The sequence below is a fragment of the Zalophus californianus genome, chromosome 4 (assembly GCF_009762305.2).
Source record: "Zalophus californianus isolate mZalCal1 chromosome 4, mZalCal1.pri.v2, whole genome shotgun sequence".
NCBI lineage: Eukaryota > Metazoa > Chordata > Mammalia > Carnivora > Otariidae > Zalophus > Zalophus californianus.
This window is the reverse complement of record NC_045598.1, coordinates 41,714,094-41,734,256: the sequence shown is the minus strand read 5'-3', so window position 1 is coordinate 41,734,256 and position 20,163 is coordinate 41,714,094. Positions and strand designations below refer to the sequence as shown.

The 20,163-nt window shown below is 38.4% G+C and overlaps 1 protein-coding gene across 2 annotated transcripts in view; it reads right to left on the bottom strand.

Annotated features, from left to right (window-relative positions):
• Positions 1 to 20,163, bottom strand: part of ZFYVE9 (zinc finger FYVE-type containing 9) — a 184,828-nt gene that overhangs the window by 118,030 nt on the left and 46,635 nt on the right. For both annotated transcript variants that reach the window (XM_027577103.1, XM_027577110.1), the window contains exon 2: positions 5,744 to 5,849. The gene's annotated coding sequence lies outside the window, so the exon portion shown is untranslated. The remainder of the gene's footprint in view (positions 1 to 5,743; positions 5,850 to 20,163) is intronic.

Genomic DNA, 20,163 nt, shown 5'->3' with positions numbered 1-20,163 from the left:
TTCTATTCCTGACTATAACATGGTTTATCTCTACGCTTACTCAGCTCTTCCTGTGACTTGTAATGTTTTTAATTTTAAAAAGTCATTAAATATGAGAAAGTAGGGAGACGGGGTGCACGTGACTATAAAGAAAAAATATAAGGGAGATCTCTGCGGTGATAGAATTGTGCTATAGCTTCAACTGCGGGCACCTGGGTGGCTCAGTCGTTAAGCTTCAACTGCAATGGTGGTTACACAAATCTACATGTGACAAATGGGAGAGATACACATTCATGAATATGCTCACAGCAGCTTTATTTATAACAGCCAAAAGGTGCTAACAACTAAATATCTATCAACTGATGAATGGATAAATAAAATGTCAATTTCCTGGTTTTTATGTTTTCTAAGTTATGTAAGATGTAACCAATGAGAAAAACTGGGTAAATGAAGGGTACACAGGAACTCTTTATACTACTTTTACAACTTCCTGGGGGTCTATAATTACTACAAAATAGAAAGTTAAAAAGAATAATAAAAGGGAAAAAGTTATGAAAAATTCAGTAGACATGGGAGCAGGATGAAGACAGCATCTGTGTAAGGGGGAGTCAGAGCCCAAGTGTGGTAAAATAGATGTCCTTGTGTTAGTGGCCCAACATAAGGCATCAAAGACCCAGCAGGGTGAGGAAGCCATCTGTGCAGGACAGTGCAGCATGGAGAGTCAGAGCCCAAGAGAGGTGAGGAATGCATCCACATGAAGGGGATGGTCTGGCTTGGGGATGAGAAGAGTCCATATGCAGGAGGGGTGAGGAGGAGATGTAAGAGTGCAGTCCAGAGTGGCAGGTCAGAGCCTGAGCAGGATAAGAAGGGCCAGGGGAAGGAGAAGGTGATAGGAGATTGGTTACATGCAGAGATAGATCAAATAAGTGACTACATGAAGGGCAACAGGAGCAAGGTTTCTCACTGTTAGAGAAGAGAGTTAAATGAACAAAAGGTGAAAACTAGAAAGAACCCCACAGTGTTGGTTTGGAATCTGAGATATCAGTATGAACTCATAGACTTCAAGAAACACGGACACTTATAGCAACAGATACAGATGTAAATGTGTGTGTGTCCACGCACAATAGATATAGAGGTAAATGTGTGTGTGTCTGTGCACAACAGATATAGATGTAAATGTGTGTGTCTGCACACACACACAGGTATATTTTCTAGCTCTGTGCACAGGATCTTGGAGCAGCAAAACTCCATCTCTACTTCAAGTAGCAATGAGCATATCCATCGCACCAGATTTGGTTTCTAAGTATTGTTACCCACTGAAAGGAAGCAGGACTCCACAGAGAAATGGCCGATTCCACAGCTGGAGTAGAAAAAATACAAGAGCTTTGATGAGGATGTAGGGAAATATGAGTTGTCACACATTACTAGAAGGAAAGTAAAATGATGTTGCAACTTTGGGAAACAGTTTGGCAGTTCCTCAAAAAGTTAAACAGTGTTACCTTATGGCATAGCTCTTCTACTCCTAGGTTTATACCCAAGAGAAATGAAAACATATTCACACAAAAACTCATCCCCAAATGCTCAAAGCAACATCATTCACAACAGCCAAAAGGTGGAAAAACCAAAATATATGTCAACTGATAAATGAATGAATAAAGTGTGGGATGGTATATCAACAAAGTGGAATATTATAGGGCAATAAAAATAGATGTCGTACTGCTGTATACTACAACATGAATAAATTTTGGAAATACTAAGGTAAAGAAGCACACACAAAAAGCTATATATGATTCCATTTGTATGGACTAACCAGAATAGGCAAATCCATAGAAATAGAAAATTAATTCATGATTGTCAGGTGCTGGGGGGAACTGGGAGGGAAACAGGAAGTGACTATTAATGGATATAAGATTTCTTTTGGGGGTGATAAAAATGTTCTGGAACTACACAGTGGTGATGACTGCACAGCTCCGTAAATATATAAAAACCATTGGACTCTACACACTTTAAAAGAATGAATTTTATGGTATGTGAATTACATTCCAATTAAAAAAGAAAAAGAACAATCCTGAGTATCTTGTGCACTGGAAAGCAAGTATATATGCTCCAAGAATGATGGAGACATGTCAAAAGGACAAAGAAACCAGCCTGAAGGAGTTCCCACAGGCTAAATAAGAAAATCAAAATAAATAAAGATAGCAATGGATTATAGCCCACTGAATAAAAAAGAGAACAATGAGTCTTTGCAATATGAATGAATGAGTCCCAAGTATGATGGGGAAGGGATATTTACATAGCTTCAAAGTTCCTCTCCATAAAAATACTAATTACCAAAGCAAAAAAAGAGTAACTTGAGCAGCAAAGCCTGGCAGACACCAGCTTACACAAGTATCAAAGTGAGCATCATCAGTAATGTGACAAATGGAAATCTGTGCTCTTTGATAGGCTGCAATGAAAAGGACACAGCAATGTCAATATCGGGAGAGGTGAGGTAGGGGGTGGGGGCAGTCAGGGGGTTATGGGAACAACCTTTAATTTCTGCTCCATTTTGCTATGAACCTGAAACTGCTCTAAAAAAATAAAATATATTAATTAAAAACAAAAATAGCACCACTTCTGTGATATTCCCGCAAAAATGCATAACCTGAATCTAGTCAATAGGAAACATCAGACAAACCAAAACTGAGGAACATTCTACAAAATAACTGGTCTGCAATCTTCAAAAGTGTCAAGGTCAAAAGAGTCAAAGACTGCAGAACTGTTCCAAATGGAAGGAGACTACAGAAACATGACAACTAAATGCAACACGTGATTCTAAACTAGATCCTCTTAATATAGAGGACATTATTTGTACATCTGGCAAAACTTGAATAAGATCTGAGAATTAGATGGTAGTAATGAATCAAAATTAATTTCCTGATTTTGATGAATGTATTGTAGTTATGTAGGAGAATGTCCTTGTTTGCCAGAAACAGTTTCAAAGGGGATGGGGCATGCAGCAGCTAGCAACTTATTCTCAGATGGTTCAGAGAAAAAAAGTTCTTTGTACTTGTGACTTTTCTATAAGCTTGAGATAGTTTAAATTTTTTTATTTTTTTATTTTTTATATTTTTATTTATTTATTTATTTGACAGAGAGAGACACAGCGAGAGCAGGAACACAAGCAGGGGGAGTGGGAGAGGGAGAAGCAGGCTTCCCGCGGAGCAAGGAACCCGATGCGGGACTTGATCCCAGGACCCCGGGATCATGACCTGAGCTGAAGGCAGACGCTCAATGACTGAGCCACCCAAGCGCCCCTAAATTTTTTTAAATGCACCAAAAATGTCTATCATATTTTAAATTTCCAGAGCACTTTCTTTTTCTAATGATTTTTACAGCATCTCATTTCATGAATATAATTTCTTCTCTTACCTGTTTGATGCAATTAGTAATTACCTATTGTTTTTTGGGTTTTTTTCTCAAACTTTCTTCTATTTCCAGTATTATTTCCTTCAAGTTCCTCTTTTGTACTTTTGCTCTCTTTCTCATTGGACACTATCCCCAAATGCCTATTTATTGAATAAATGGAACTACTAAAAGCCAACTGCAAGATCTGCATACTTGGCTTCTCAACCAGGAGGCTCCCACTGCATGTTGATCAGGTGGGAACACAGCTATCTCACTGGGAGACCTCTAAATGCCAGTATAGATAAGTCTTTTCTTTAGACTCCGAGGAGGACTCATGTAATCTTCTATAAGGGAGGAAAAAGATATAATACCAGGCAATTACCTTCTGAAAGAAAAGTAGAGGGAGTGAGGGGGAAGGGTCTCACTTTTCAATATAAAGGATTTTCCTTAATCCCTCAGCTTTCCTATGGTGCCTCATCCCTGATCTGTTATGTTTAGGGCCCCCAAGTCGAGCATCTTCAGTTTCATCTTCCAAAGAATAACCTGTGGTCTCCTGAGGACTTGGGAGGGGGGCAGTCTTCTCACCACATAAGCTGGGTCTCCCAGAGGATTTAAATCCTATATCAGGATTCATTTTTAAATTAATTAATTTTAAGTAGGCTCCACACCTAATGTGGGGCTTGAACTCACGACCCTGAGATCAAGAGTCATATGCTCCACCAACTGAGCCAGCCAGGTGCCCCTTATGTCAGGATTCTTTATTTGTCTTCTTATAAAAGCATCCAACTCTTACTCAAAATAGAAGTCACTAAATATTATACCTCTATATCTCAAAAAAGACATAATTACTTAATTTAGTACAGCTCCTTCCTGAGGACCTCTTCATTTGTTGTTGGGCTTCTAGACCTCTTCTTTTTTATTCTATTGACTAGAGTCCTTTTGGACACTCTCTTGAATCTCAGTCTTAGGGGGTCCCACTTTTAAAGCACTGATTTGATTGCTCCTTTTATGTTTTCTTCACTGGTACATCCTCTTTATGCTATCTACTAATTACAATGAACAGTGTATATTCATGTACCAAACATTACTGAGCATCTGTGTTCCAGGCACTGTCCCAGTCATTAGATTACAATGACAAATAAGACAATGTCCCTGACCTAACAGTGCCTAATGTCTCATAGGGGAGACGGATGAGTAAACTTAAAAATATAAAACACTGTGTCAAAAAAAAAAAAAAAAACACTGTGTCAACTGATATATGCACTGAGTGCTAGGAAGCCAAGGAAGAGGTGAAGCTAAATCAGACTGAGGCGGGGGTGTATTTCTGGGCTACTACGACAAATATTCTAATAACTGATTACCCCTTATTATTTACTATTTATTATTGTTGATAGTTTTTGCAGTGGGTTGAGAACTTCCTAAAGAGGTAATTAATGCCTGAAGAATAAGATTTCACCCAGTAAAGGCAGAAAAGGGCACTCCCTTCACACACCCTCACATGAGGTAGCTAGGGTACAAGAAATACTCTTCCAGCTGCAGGCCCAAGTTTTGATGGGGAAGGCACTGCTGAGTGCCACTCCACTCCACCCTCAACTAAAGAGAAAAAGAACTCAGTCTCCTATCACACACTGTCAGGTCCATCCCTCTATCCTCAAAGCTTACATGAAAAAATCAAAGAACTCAACCAGAGTATGCAACATGCCATTAGTGAATGGCATAATCAGTTTCTGAAACTAATCTCACCCACATACCCTCTACCCCCACCACCATTTTCTACCCCTTCAGTAATTGTAAACCCTGAAAGAAATCACATGATTCCTAGTCAGGAAAAAAAAAATCAATGATTCCTGCTCTACAAGAATTAGTAAAATACTTCCAATTTTCTGCTGGAAATTATAGCTCTTCACAATTAGTCTAAAAATACAAAGTAAAAAAATTTAATTAAATCTATATTTCTGATTCCCTGCCCCAAATTAGCTTTAATTGTTTAACTCTTGCATGATGATTAAGAAATAGAAATAAGATTAATTGGATTTTTCTTCTCTTAACAATATTGCTCTCAAATCCATGTTCTTTTTCATGCTGAAATTACCTTTCTATCCTCAAAGTGGAAGATGACTCCAAAAGGAAAAAGCCAAGCACTGGCAGGAGAAATTAGAATTTTTGACATAATTCAACAGTAATTTAAAAATACCCTTTGCTCTGGATTTAAGTCTTTTTTTAAAACCACACTCCTGATTTAACAAGAGACAATGTTAAAAATGAAGCCAGCAGCATATACACATGAAATGTTCTATAGATTTAGTTGTTTTCTTTTTTTTTTTAGTTGTTTTCTTAAATTCAATCTCTAATAGAAACAGAACACTGGTTTTCTTACCTTTTTCCCCTTACACACGTGATAAGGAACAGACTTCCCTGTGCTTACTCATGATGCCTGCCGCACCACCAGCCAGTCCTGCTGATTCAGTATGCTCTGTTTGATCCTAAAGAAAAAAAAAACACATTGCTCATTACATTTGCTAAAGCAGTAAGTCCTAATTTTCTTCATATAAACCTAACATAGCCAAACAAATGAGAGCTATGGGCTTAAGTAATAAATTACAATTACATCTTCAGAATCAAAGACCTGGCCAGCATGGAATGTAGCAGACACATTTTATTGTGTAAGAAGACCAAAAGTTAAACATTTCAATAACAGTTAAGAATTTTTTAACATTTCTTATTTTCTTTTTCTTTTTTTTAAGATTTTATTTACTTATTCAACAGAAAGAGTGAGAGAGTACAAGCAGGGGGAGCAGTAGAGGGAGAAACCGACTTCCCGCTGAGCAGGAAGCCTGACATGGGGCTCGATCCCAGAACCCTGGGATCATGACCAGAGCTGAAGGCAGATGCTTAACCATCTGAGCCACCCAAGCGCCCCTAACATTTCTTATTTTCAATGGAAAATACAAAGTGAAACATCAAAGGCAGGCACTTTCTACCCAATGGTTTTAACTATGTTAATTCATAAAAATACCACTTATTTTGTATTACAATAGGCCCTCCAAGAATCCAAAGCTAGTAAAACTGCTACTTCACTAGAATGTGGGATTTTTTTTTTTCTGTCCATACAGAATCCTTAAACTGAGATTCAGAGGCTTCCCATTGAGATTTTTATTGCCAAACAACCGTTTTTCCTCCAAATGGAATCTTTTATGATTCCAGTCCTCTTCCACTGTTTAGAAGCAATGGATCTATTAGCCCAATATTAACCTTTACTGTCAGGGGTATGCAAAAAACAAAGCGGCCAAAGCTTCCTCAAATGTTATTTCCTTCTTCTGAATATATGACAATATCCATGAAGTTACAGTAGTCCAATTTAAATACCTCTGAAGCTGCTCAGAGATAACTTGAAACTCTTTAAGAGCCTAATTTAGCCTTGAACAAGATTAGTAATTGTAATCAGAATAAATTAAGAATCTCACATTATCTTAGTGTCTGTGTGGCTCGGTTGGTTGGGCAACTGCCTTCGGCTCAGGTCATGATCCTGGAGTCCCGGGATCGAGTCCCACATCGGGCTCCCTGCTCAGCGGGGAGTCTGCCTCTCCCTCTGACCCTCCCCCTTCTCATGTGCACTCTCTCATTCTCTCTCTCAAATAAACAAATCTTAAAAAAAAAAAAAATCTCACATTATCCATATAAAATACCTAACGTATAATCATAGCATTTTCAGAACAGGAAAGTATCTTAGAGATGATCTAATGAACATCACTTAATTTTTTTTTAATTTTTTATTGTTATGTTAATCACCATATATTACATAATTTGTTTTGGTGTAGTGTTCCATGATTCATTGTTTGTTCATAACACCCAGTGCTCCATGCAGAATGTGCCCTCTTTAATACCCATCACCAGGCTAACCCATCCCCCTACCCTCCTCCCCTCTAGAAACCTCAGTTTGTTTTTCAGAGTCCATCATCTCTCCTGGTTCGTCTCCCCCTCTGACTTACTCCCCTTCATTCTTCCTCTCCTGCTATCTTCTTCTGTTTCTTTTTTCTTAAAATATGTTGCGTTATTTGTTTCAGATCTGTGATTCAACAGTCTTACACAAGTCACAGCCCTCACCGTAGCACATATCTTCCCCAATGTCTATCACCCAGCCACCCCCTCCCTCCCACCCCCGACCACTCCAGCAACCCTCAGTTTGTTCCTGAGATTAAGAATTCCTCATATCAGTGAGGTCATATGATACATGTCTTTCTCTGACTGACTTATTTCACTCAGCATAACACCCTCCAGTTCCATCCACGTCGTTGCAAATGGCAAGATCTCATTCCTTTTGATGGCTGCATAATATGCCATTGTGTATATATACCACATCTTCTTTATCCATTCATCTGTCGATGGACATCTTGGCTCTTTCCACAGTTTGGCTATCGTGGACATTGCTGCTATAAACATTGGGGTGCACGTACCCCTTCGGGGCCCTACATTTGTATCTTTGGGGTAAATACCCAGTAGTGCAATTGCTGGATCGAATGGTAGCTCTAATTTCAACTGTTTGAGGAACCTCCATACTGTTTTCCAGAGGGGTTGCACCAGCTTGCATTCCCACCAACAGTGTAGGAGGGTTCCCCTTTCTCCACATCCCTGCCAACATCTGTCGTTCCCTGACTTGTTAATTTTAGCCATTCTGACGGGTGTGAGGTGGTATGACGTGAAAATGATGTACTTACTAAAAAATTAGAGAATAAGGGAAAAGCTAAAATTCAAGTTCCCAGAGACCAATAAAAAATATGGAATGGGGGCACCTGGGTGGCTCAGTCGTTAAGTGTCTGCCTTCGGCTCAGGTCATGATCCCAGGATGCCGGGATCGAGCCCCGCATCGGGCTCCCTGCTCGGCGGGAAGCCCGCTTTCTCCCTCTCCCTCTCCCTCTCCCCCTGCTTATGTTCTCTCTTGCACTGTGTCTCTCTCTGTCAAATAAATAAATAAAATCTTAAAAAAAATATGGAACGAAAATCACTGGTGAAAGATTTTCCTATCTTGAGAACTTGAAAAAAATATGTATTTGTTACATTTTCTAAATGAGAGGTGCTGCTGATACTAAGAAACGGGCTTACATCTATCAAATAAGGAATTAATCATATCAGAAATAGGAAATGGCTATATGAGGTAGAAGTACCAAGATCAAAATGAATAAGGCAAAAGTAAGGTCCTCACCTCCAATTAAACTATTTAACTGAAGTTTTTTTTTAACAAATAAAATTAATTCTATAGATTCAAAGTCAAATCCTGTATGTCTGTATCTATTTTGATCTATGAGGCAAGTCCAATAATATTATGTAACTGTCTCAAACATCACAGGTTTTTCTTCTGGAATTTTATCCCTCTGACCTTTAGCCTCAGCTGGCAAAGCCTTAAGTCTGATTAAATCCAACTGCCTACCTAACTCCATACGTTCCCCCAAGAAGCTTAAATGTGTCTAGAGGAAAATCACACAAGGAGACTGCTCTCAACTTTACATTTGTGACTTCACACTACATTTCCCTTAGTCAATCTACTTTCAACACTGTACCTCATTGCTAACTTTTGATATGCCTGGAATTCCTTAACTCAAAGCTTTCATAATTCAATTCTTCCAAAAAATAAACCTTTAAGTTTCCTGCAGGACAAAGAATAATGTTACTTGGCTACATAAACTAGGCTAGAATACCAGCATATCTAACCACTCCTTGTACAGACTTCCAACCAATTTCTTTTTCAGCACTAAATCTCACCTAAGCCTTTGGAGATTCCTAGAGCCTCCACAAGTTTCTCTAAGGTTCTGTGGGGGTATAGACTTGCTTCTCATCACATCTCCCTCCACAATTTATTACTTCTTTAGTTCTAAGACTTATTATTTTACTTTTTCCATTCATTGAAACCTCCCATCCAATGTTGTTTCCTTTTCTGTTGTTTCTTCCCATCATTCAGTGGAGTTTTAGGGAAGAAAGAAAATAAGTGTGTGGGGGAGGGGGATCAATCCAACCTTATTTAGCCACAAGTCTCCATTCTTATTTTTGAGAACACATAATGGAATATAATGATATTATTTATTTTTTAAAAATATTTTATTTATTTATTTGTTGGGGGGGGGGCACAAGCAGACAGAACAGCAGGCAGAGGGAGAAGCAGGCTCCCTGCTGAGGAAGGAGCCTGATGAGGGACTCAATCTCAGGACCCTGGGATCATGACATGAGCTTAAGGCAGATGCTTAACAGACTGAGCCACCCAGGCGTCCCAATATGGTATTCTTTCTTAAAAGTAGACTTAAAAGTTGCCAATGCCCTAACAAAGAGAGAAATAGTCTAGAAAAACAAAGGGAAAGACAAATAGACAAGCAACAAGTAGTGCCTCCCTCACCTCAATGTAAAAACATGCTTTCCAGTTAATAAGAGACAGTAATCTAGTACTTTTTGCCCAGAATGAGAACTTTACGGTAGAGCCTTTTCATCGCCTTTTGGCATTATGGAATTGCTTTTTGGAAGGAACAAAAGAAATTTAGTAACAGGATAGATATACAACATAAAATACAGTATAAAATGTTTTTTTTTCTAGATTTTATTTATTTGACAGAGAGAGACAGTGAGAGAGGGAACACAAGCAGGGGGAGTGGAAGAGGGAGAAGCAGGCTTCCTGCTGAGCAGGGAGCCTGATGCGGGGCTTGATCCCAGGAACCTGGGATCATGACTTGAGCCAAAGGCAGACACTTAACGACTGAGCCACCCAGGCACCCCTAAAATGTTTTAAATATAGTTCAAGATACAAGGAAAAAATTTTTCACAGAATGCCTTCAAGATTCTGCTCAATGTCACCTCCTAATGTGAAATTAATAATCACTTAGTTCTCTAAGCTCTCATAATACATTTATATCTACAACACATTTCACATTACATGGTAATTTCTCCCTTTACAATCTGTTGCACTCCACTAAACGATAAGCCACTCAAGGCAGGAAACCCTTTGTTCATCCTTTTATTCCAAGACCCCAACAGTGCTTATCACATATAGAGGTATTCAAAATATCCAGGATGATTTAATTAAGTATAGCATATAACACATCTCTCATGACAAGTGGGACAAATAGCTCCTAAATGCATCTCCCTCCTATTTCTACAACTGCCTTATTTTAAGCCCTCATCAGTTCTCACCTTATCCCCCTTCTATCTCACCTACTTAATGGACACATCTCTGGATGTCAGTGATGGGTCTTCATTTGTTACCGCAAATACTACCCAGATTGATTGTGCTTTTCTAGCTAATGAATATATCCCCTTAATCTCTTCCCCCAAGAATGAAGTATAGTTTTTTAGCATGGCAATAGAGATTCTTTCAGAACTTGGTCTCTGCCTCTTTTCCAAACTGTTCTCCCACTACTTCCCTAAGCTCCAATCATACAAAATACCCCTATTTCTTGTGAGATGCTTTATCATGCTTCTCTATCGTTGCATGTTCTGTGCCTATATTGAGACACTTTTGCCACTCTTCTTTGCCTAGCTAATTTTCATTACCCAAGTTTCAACTCAAACTCACTCTCAACTCAACCTGGGAAGCCTTCCCTGATTCTTTACAGGCTGTTTTAGAAGAGTCATCCTATACTAATGTCATGTCTTCTCTCTACAAATGGCAGCACTTACCAAATTAATTTACATTGTCAGTATGCCTGTATACCTCCCCACTGAACTGTCAGTTCATTGAGAACAATGACTATGTCTTCATTTTCTGTAACCCAGGGCATAATCAACTTCATGATGAAGCTTTCTTCCACCCTGATAAATATTTGTGAATGTGTGTGTTGTAGGAGAAAGGGACAGTAAGCAAAACATGCGAAACAAAAACAGAAATTTCTCTAGTGGAAGAGAAAAAAAAAGTGACAAGGATTTAAATAATTGATTGGGTTTTTTGTTTTGTTTTTTTAAAGTAGGCTTCGCACCCAACATGCGGCCTGAACTCATGACCTGGAGATCAAGAATCCTATGCCCCACTGACTGAGCCAATCAAGCACAATAACTGGGAAATTTTATCATTACTCTACAATACAGGCACTTTGACATAATAACTACATTCTAGAGATTTACCTTAAGGAAATAATTGGATAAATATAAAAAATATGGAGTAACTGTTAGATTGATGTTAAAATAGTAAAATATTGGGAAAAATCTAAATGTCAATTGAAAGGAGCCATTTATAAAATGGTACAAATGGTAAGATTTCATATTTGGGGAAAACTTAAAAGTTGTTTTTTTAAAAAAAATATTTTATTTTTAAGTAATCTCCACACCCAACATAGGGCTCAAACCTACAACCCCAAGATCAAGAGTTGCATACTCCCCTGAGCCAGCCAGGTGCCCCAAAACTTAAAAGTCTTAAGAAACATATACCAAAATATAATAAAGAATCTCTTGGTAGTGTCTGGGTGATTTACATTTTTTTCAATCTTCTATAGTCCTAATTTTTCTTGGAATGAATGTTTATTATTTGTTAATAACAGGAAAGAGAACTGAGGATACATGAATCTCAATTAATAAAAACCCAAACTAGGGGTGCCTGGGTGGCTCAGTCAGTTAAGCATCCAACTCTTGGTTTTGGCTTAGGTTGTGATTTCAGGGTCCTAAGATGGAGCCCTGCATCAGGCTCCAGGCTCAGCATAAATTTCTTTCCTTCTCCCTCTCCATCTCCCTTTGCTCCTTCCCCTCTGCTCCTCTCCCTGGCTCTCGCTCTAAAATTAAAAAAAAAAAAAAAATCCCAAGCTACTTAAATTTTTACTTTCGAACATGAAAACTGGAAGGAAACAGGAAAGACAAGGATTTTAAAAGATCATCTCCCTGGGATATATAACAGAAGATTAAATTTTTAATTATATATGGGGAAAGAGAAAGAATCATCATCTAAAATTTAAAAACCAAGATTTTTTTTTTAAATAAACCTATAAGGAAAATGACAGGAATAAAGATGATGTTTAAAATATAAAATGCAAGCGATTTATAAGAATCTCTGATGTGGACATGTTTATAACAGAAGAGATTTATGAAGATAATACAGATCTTTCTCAATTTATGATGGAATTATGTCCCAATAAACCAATCGTAAGTTCAAAATATCATTAAGTCTAAAACACATTTAATACATGTAACCTACCAAACATCATAGCTTAGCCTAGCTTACCTTAAACGTGCTCAGAACACTTACATTAGCCTACAGCTGGGCAAAATCATCTAACAGCTTATTTTATAATAAAGTGTTGCATATCTAATGTAATTCAGTGCATATCGTACTGAAAGTAAAAAAAGAGAATGGGTGTATGGGTACAGAATGGTTTTAAGTGTATTAGCTCTTTACTCTTGCAATCATATGACTGCCTGGGAGCCATGGCTCACTGCCGCTGCCCAGAATCACAAGACAGTATCATACCACATGTCACTAGCCTGGGAAGAAATCAAAATTCACAATTTGACGTATGGTTTCTACTGAATGTGTACAGCTTTTTCATAATCCTAAAGTCTAAAAAATCGTAAGTCAAACCACTGTTAAATAGGAACAATCTATAATTTCCACAATCCTGGACTTGGATTAAAAAAAAAAAAGAATAAGAAAACAAGAAGGATAAACTAGAAAACATTCTCAGTTAAACACTGTTTCCTATCTTGGCTCTGATTAATACTATTTACCACAGAACAAAGTCAGCATCTGCTTAGTAACCTAACTTCTTAACATTTTCACCAATAAGTCTAACAAGGAGTTAAACTCAGTATGTACAAAATTGCATTCAATCTTCCAAAGTCATTTTCTTGGTTCCTTATCCTAGTCTAGACAAGACTCTCAATTTAGGTGTTGCAGATTTTATCTGCAAAGATATCTGCTCCAGTACCTGCCATCCCACATGATCTTCTTACAAGAGTGGTAAAATTTATGTCCCCTTCCTCTAAACATGGGCAGAACTTCATGACTACCTCAACAAATAGAGCAAAACAGAAAGAATACTACATAACTTTTAAAGCTAGGTAAAAGGTAACAGTTTTTTGGGATACTCACTCTTGAAATCCAATTATCATTCTAGAGAGACCACATGGAAAGGCCATATGTAGGTGATTTTGCCCATGAACCTTTACATATTTGAATGAGCAAGCCTCAAGATGAGCAAGCCTCAAGCAACACCCAGTCACTGTCTGGCTACAGCTTCATGGAAACCCTAAGTGAGAACCACCTAGCTGAGCCCAGCCAATTCCTAACCAGAAGAGATAATAATTAAATCGTTGTTTTAAGCCACTATGTTTTGGTGTAATTTATTACATAGGAATAGATACATGCAACAGGTTAGTAATTTGATAATCTTTTTTTTTTAAAGATTTTATTTATTTATTCATGAAAGACAGAGAGAGAGAGCAAGAGAGAGAGAGAGGGAGAAGCAGGCTCCCAAGGAGCAGGGAGCCCGATGCGGGACCCGATCCCAGGACCCCGGGATCATGACCTGAGCTGAAGGCAGACGCTTAACCATCTGAGCCACCCAGGCGCCCAATCTTTTTTTTTTTTTTTTAAGGGAAGAAGGGGCAGAGGGAGAAGAAGAGAGAGAATGTTAAGCAGAGCCCAACATGGGGCTCAATCTGATGACCAAGATCATGACCTGAGCCAAAATCAAGAGTTGGACACTTAACCAAATAAGCCACCCAGGCACCCCAATTTGATACTCTTTAATCCAATCTTATATAAATTTTCTAAAGGAAAGGGTAAGAACCATAAAAGGGACAGGCAAAAAAGAAGATGCATTGATAGCTGCCCCTCCTCTATTGAACTATTTAGCTCTGACTTCGAATTTGCACATCCCACTCAATAAAACAGCCTTTGAACTTCTTAGAGTACAGTTTAGGAACTATCTCATTATTCAAGCAAGAAGCTGATGAGGGAGGGGATCTTACTTTCTTCTATGGAAACTTATCAAAGTTTTCCTCTAAACAACATACAATATTCTACTAAGAGTTCTGGTAAATGCATTTTTCATCTCATCAACTTTCCAGTGCCATTTTATAACTCCTTATAGATCAGCACCCTGAAACCCACCTGGTTAACCAATTCCTTAATGAGTCCATACACCATTATCCACTCTGCTGACCAACTCAAAGCCTTGAATACCATTCTAGATACTATCCCTCCTCTCCCTTCTATCAATATTGCCTTTTAAATCTCTCAGGTCCATCCACTTCTATTTCCACTGCCATATCTCACATTTTTCTGTTGCCCAGATTTTTGTAAGATTCCTAACTATTCTCCTTGCCCCACTGTGTGTCCATCTAGCCTATTTTTTTGCAGATGCAAAACACAAATCTCATTATAATATTTTTGTACTTAACAACATTCAGTGGTACCCTACTGCCCTCAGAATAAAGTCCATACCTCTAAAACATAGTTCTGTTTGACTTGGTTTCTGCTTACTTCTCTAGTATGACACCTTCTCTCTATTCTCAGATTCTTACTCTATGCACTGGTCACCCTAATCAATAGAACTTTTAATCTTGCCCATCTCTATTCCTCAAAACAGGCGCTCATACTAATACATGCTATGATATGGATGAACCTTGAAAATATTATGCTAGGGGTGCCTGGCTGCTCAGTTGGTTGGGCATCTGCCTTAGCTCAGGTCGTGATTCCAGCGTCCTGGGATCAAGCCCTGCTTCGGGTTCCCTGCTCAGCAGGGAGTCTGCTTCTTCCCCTCCCACTCCCCCTGCTTGTGCTCTCTCCCTTGTCAAATAAATAAATAAAATCTTTAAAAAAAAAAAAAAGAAAAGAAAAGAAAAGAAAATATTATGCTAAGTGAAAGAAGACAGTCACAAAAGACCACATACTATATGGTTCTATTTATATGACTGTCCAGAATAGGCAAATCCTTAAAGACAGAAAGTAGATAAGTGGTTGCCAGAAAATAGGAAGAGGAAAGATTAGGGAGTGACCACTAATGGGTACCAGGCTTCTTTTCAGTGTGGTAAAAATGTTCTGGGGGTGCCTGAGTGGCTCAGCTGGTTAAGCATCCAACTCTTGATTTCAGCTCAGGTCATGATCTCAGGGTTGTGAGATGGAGCCCCGAGTGTTTGATCTCCACTCTGGGTGTGGAGCCTGCTTAAGATTCTCTCTCTCTCTCTCTCTCTCTCTCTCCTTCTACCCCCTCCCCCTCCCTCTCTTAAAAAAAAAAGTTCTGGAATTAGATAATGGTAATGGTTGCACAACTCTTGTGAATATACTGAAAACCACTGAATGTATACTTTAAAAGAATGAATTTTGTGGTATGTCAATAATATCTCAATAAAACTGTTATCAAAACAGGCCTCCACACATTATTTAGGCCTGGAATACTGTGCCCTTCCACTGTTACTTTACTAATTTTTACTTCTCCTTATCCTAGCCTACATAACACATCTTCTATGAAACCCTTCTGATCTAGGTCTCAAACAAATGTCCCTTCTTTCTTGTATAGCTTTTACTTCCTTTATCATAGCACTTATCAACTGAATTATGAATTTTAAAAAACGGTTGGGGCGCCTGGGTGGCTCAGATGGTTAAGCGTCTGCCTTCGGCTCAGGTTATGATCCCAGGGTCCTGGGATCAAGTCCCGCATCGGGCTCCCTGCTCCTTGGGAGCCTGCTTCTCCCTCTGCCTCTCTCTCTCTGTCTCTCACGAATAAATAAATAAAAAAAAAAACTGTTTCTCTCTCTCTTCCAGGCTACTGAGGTTTTTCAGCATAGGGACTGCTTCTGTCTTACTTATCACTGTATTCATGATACAGAGCACAGTATTTGGCACAGAGTAAGTGCTCACTAACCGTTTGTGATACACAGTAAAATAACTAAAGGACTCACTTTCAAAGCTAACTTTCAAAGCACTTCCACCTAGGAAATTTTTCCATACAAAGGATCCCAGAGTTGTGCTTAGACTGCTAAGGCTTGTATGTATCTACTATTTCGAAGTCTGTTAATGCCAATAAAATTATGAATTTGCATACTGAAGAACAGTCCAAACTTAAAACTATGTTTCATCAAGGCTTTCTATCCATGATCACAATTCTTCAGACAGCTCCTTTAGTTTAACAAGTTATCTTTTTTTTTTTAAACATTTCATCCATTTATTTGAAAGAGAGAGAGAGAGCACAAGCAGGGGGAATGGCAGGCAGAGGGAGAAGCAGGCCCCCCACTGAGCAGGGAGCCCGATGTGGGACTCGATCCCAGGACCCTGGGATCACGACCTGAGAAGAAGGCAGATGCCCAAACAACTGAGCCACCCAGGCAGCCCACATCTTTTTTTTTTTTTTAAAGATTTTATTTATTTATTTGACAGAGAGAGACAGAGACAGCTAGAGAGGGAACACAAGCAGGGGGAGCAGGAAAGGAAGAAGCAGGCTCCTGGCTGAGCAGAGAGCCCGATGTGGGGCTCGATTCCAGGACCCTGGAATCATGACCTGAGCCAAAGGCAGATAACCTAACAAATGAGCCACCCAAGTGCCCCACAACTTACCTTTTTAAAAGAAAAAGTGTGATTCAAGAGTATCTATGAATATGACAATGGAGTATCTAGCAAAACTGGGACTGGAATTTTTTAATTTTTTTGCCTTATAAGGCATTTTTTTTTACTATTTTTTCAATCTAAATTCAATTAATTAACATATAGTGTATTATTAGTTTCAGAAGTAGAGTTCAGTGATTCATCAGTCTTAGATAACACCCAATGTTCATTACATCATATGCCCTCCTTAATGTCCATGGGACTGGAATTTTAAATCAACCATTACCAATACATAATAGACTTTTTTCTCTGATGTTTAATCCAGATGAAACTTTTTTATGAGTAGTCAGTGGAATTTGGTAAAAGAGCACTGGTGCAGGGCTCTGGCAAATCCAGGTTTGAATTCATGTTCTAGCACTTAACAGCTAGGGCTGCTTTAAGCAAGTTACTTAACCTTTCCAAGTCTCAGTGTCTTTATATGAAAACTATGCTTTGCAGGATAGTTTTAATGATGAAAAAGAATGAGTTTATATAAAGTGCCTCTTTATCTGATCTGCCATCTAATATATATGCACTCAATAAATGGTAGCTATTATTATTCATCATCAAAAAGCTATCTGTGTGCAAGAATTACAAGAGAAAGGAAGAGTATAATTTGAACCATAACACCAACCAGTGTTTGTTTATACAATTAATAATCCATTGGGGCCACTGATCTTAAGTGATTAGCTCATCTGAACAATGAAAAGAAATACAAGAACAAAAAAGTAACCTGACAGTTAAACTTTCTGAAAAGGTTAAGTATATTTGATCCTTAAAAAAACCCTTTGAGGGGCGCCTGGGTGGCTCAGTTAAGCGTCTGCCTTTGGCTCATGTCATGATCCCAGGGTCCTGGGATCGAGCCCCACATCAGGTTCCCCACTCAGTGGGGAGCCTGCTTCTCCCTCCTCCACTGCTTGTGCTCTCTCTGTCAAATAAATAAAATCTTAAAAAAAAAAAAGAATTAAAAAAAAAAAACCTCTGAATATCAACACTCTCACTCACAGTGGCAGAAAAAATAAATTCAATAATCTTTGGGAAGAGCTTTATTCCTGCAGATCAGACCAAAGTACATTAAGAGAGCAGGATCTGGGAGCTGACATTGTTGCTACCCCACATTCACACAAGGCTTCAATTTCCAGCATATCAATCTGGCATCGTTCACAAACACTGAATTCTCAGTCAAGAGCTTTTAGAATCAGGTAGTTGTTTTCATACAGTACACCCTAAACAAAAAAGTGCAGTTTAACAAATATTTGGAAATGTGTTAACACATGTGATGTATCAAATATACTGAAACTCTAAAACAGCAACCGATTTGAGATTAGCACTAAAACAAGGAACATGTACAATTTTCATGTCTGCAGTAATAAGACTAAAGACCATAGAGATGAAATTGTGTAGATATGATAAAGGGCTGGAAACTATTCACATATACAACATCCCTAAAGTAGCACATAGATTTTTGTTCCATGACTGGAACCATTAATTAACTCTATATTAGCCCAAGTTCTACCTTGAATTTCTATGTAGTACATATCTTTTAGATTATATTTGCCAACAGAATTATAGAATTGCCCCCCTCTCACCCCAGGCCCACATGTAAATTTTTATTGCAAGATTAAATGCCATGTTCCAGGAACACTTATCAGCCTAACCAGTTTATTAACCAGGTGTGCACTCCTGATCTAAGGTGAATGAATTACAGACCCTTCAACACTATTCCAGAGACATACAGCTGCAATACCTACCTTTGGATTCTGTGAAATATCCTGGTATCCTTATTTAAGTCTCCTTTTTTTCTTAAGCAAGCTTTAACTTGCAACAAGAGTCTTAACAAATATATCCCAACAGTTTGATATAAATTGAAACAAACAATGTCAAAATCACAGTTTCAACCTTAATTGCATACCCAAAATTTCAAAGATCAGACACTAACTCAGATGTTCCATAATCTACAAGTAGATAATAAATGAGAGACAAATTCATTAGAAGGAGGGTATCTTTTGGATCATTCTAGGTAGCAGACTAACAGGGTGATACAATTTGTATACCACAACTACCATGCACCAAGACTAATAATAAGAGTGTATGTAAAACTGGATTGTGACTCACTACTAATCCAGTAACTATAAGTGATATGTTTCACAAAATACCAACTACTGGAAAACTAGCCAAATTGGTAGGTTCTTAATACTTGCAGTAGGGGCACCTGGGTGGCTCAGTTGTTAAACATCTGCCTTCGGCTCAGGTCATGATCTCAGGGCCCTGGGATCAAGTCGTGCATTGGGCTCCCTGCTAACCAGGAAGCCTGCTTCTCCCTCTCCCACTCCCCCTGCTTGTGTTCCCTCTCTCGCTGTGTCTCTCTGTCAAATAAATAAATACAATCTTAGCCCGGTGATGGGTATCAAAGAGAGCACGTATTGAATGGTGCACTGGGTGCTATACGCAAACAATGAATCATGGAACACTACATCAAAAACTCATAATGTACAGTGATTAACATAACATAATAAAATAAAATTTTTAAAAAAATACTTGCAGTAAAACTAGATACTATGTATGTATGCTCTCATTTTGACAACACATTGGGAGCAGAGTATTCTGTATCTTGCTTTTAACAATGTCAAATTTAGGAAGAGGAAAACCTGAACTGTCTCAGCCAAAGCTTGGAACAACTGAGTTGGACGAAATAAGTCCATGCTAAAATTACTTATGCAAATTATGAATACCATGCATGATATTATTTAATGACGAGCTAAAGAAAATTTCTAACTATAGATCTCTCCCAGTTCTATCTTTGGCTCCCTTTTCTTCTAAAAGTCTTCATCTACCATCTCCATACAAATGACTCTCAGATTCTCTAACCCTCACCTCTCATTCAAATTCCAGCGCCACAGCTTCACCTATCTGATACACACTACTTCTCCATTGGATATTACACTAAACCTCAACTTTCAAACAGTGAACCCTTCACATTCAAAAGGAATACAATCTCAAAGAGTTATGTACTCCCATTGTCTCTTCACCTCTCACTCATGCCCCCCCCCCCCACTCTTTTCTGGCTTCTTTCCCATCTTAGCAACATTCAATTACAGTGAATCACATTTTCATCCTTTATAAAAGTTTTCCTCCATGACTTATTTGCCACTAAAAATTCTGATTCTTCTCCTACTTCATTCTACACAATCTTAAATGTTGAAATTTCTGTGCTCAGTCCTCAAGAAAAAAATCTGATTTATATTCTTTTTTTT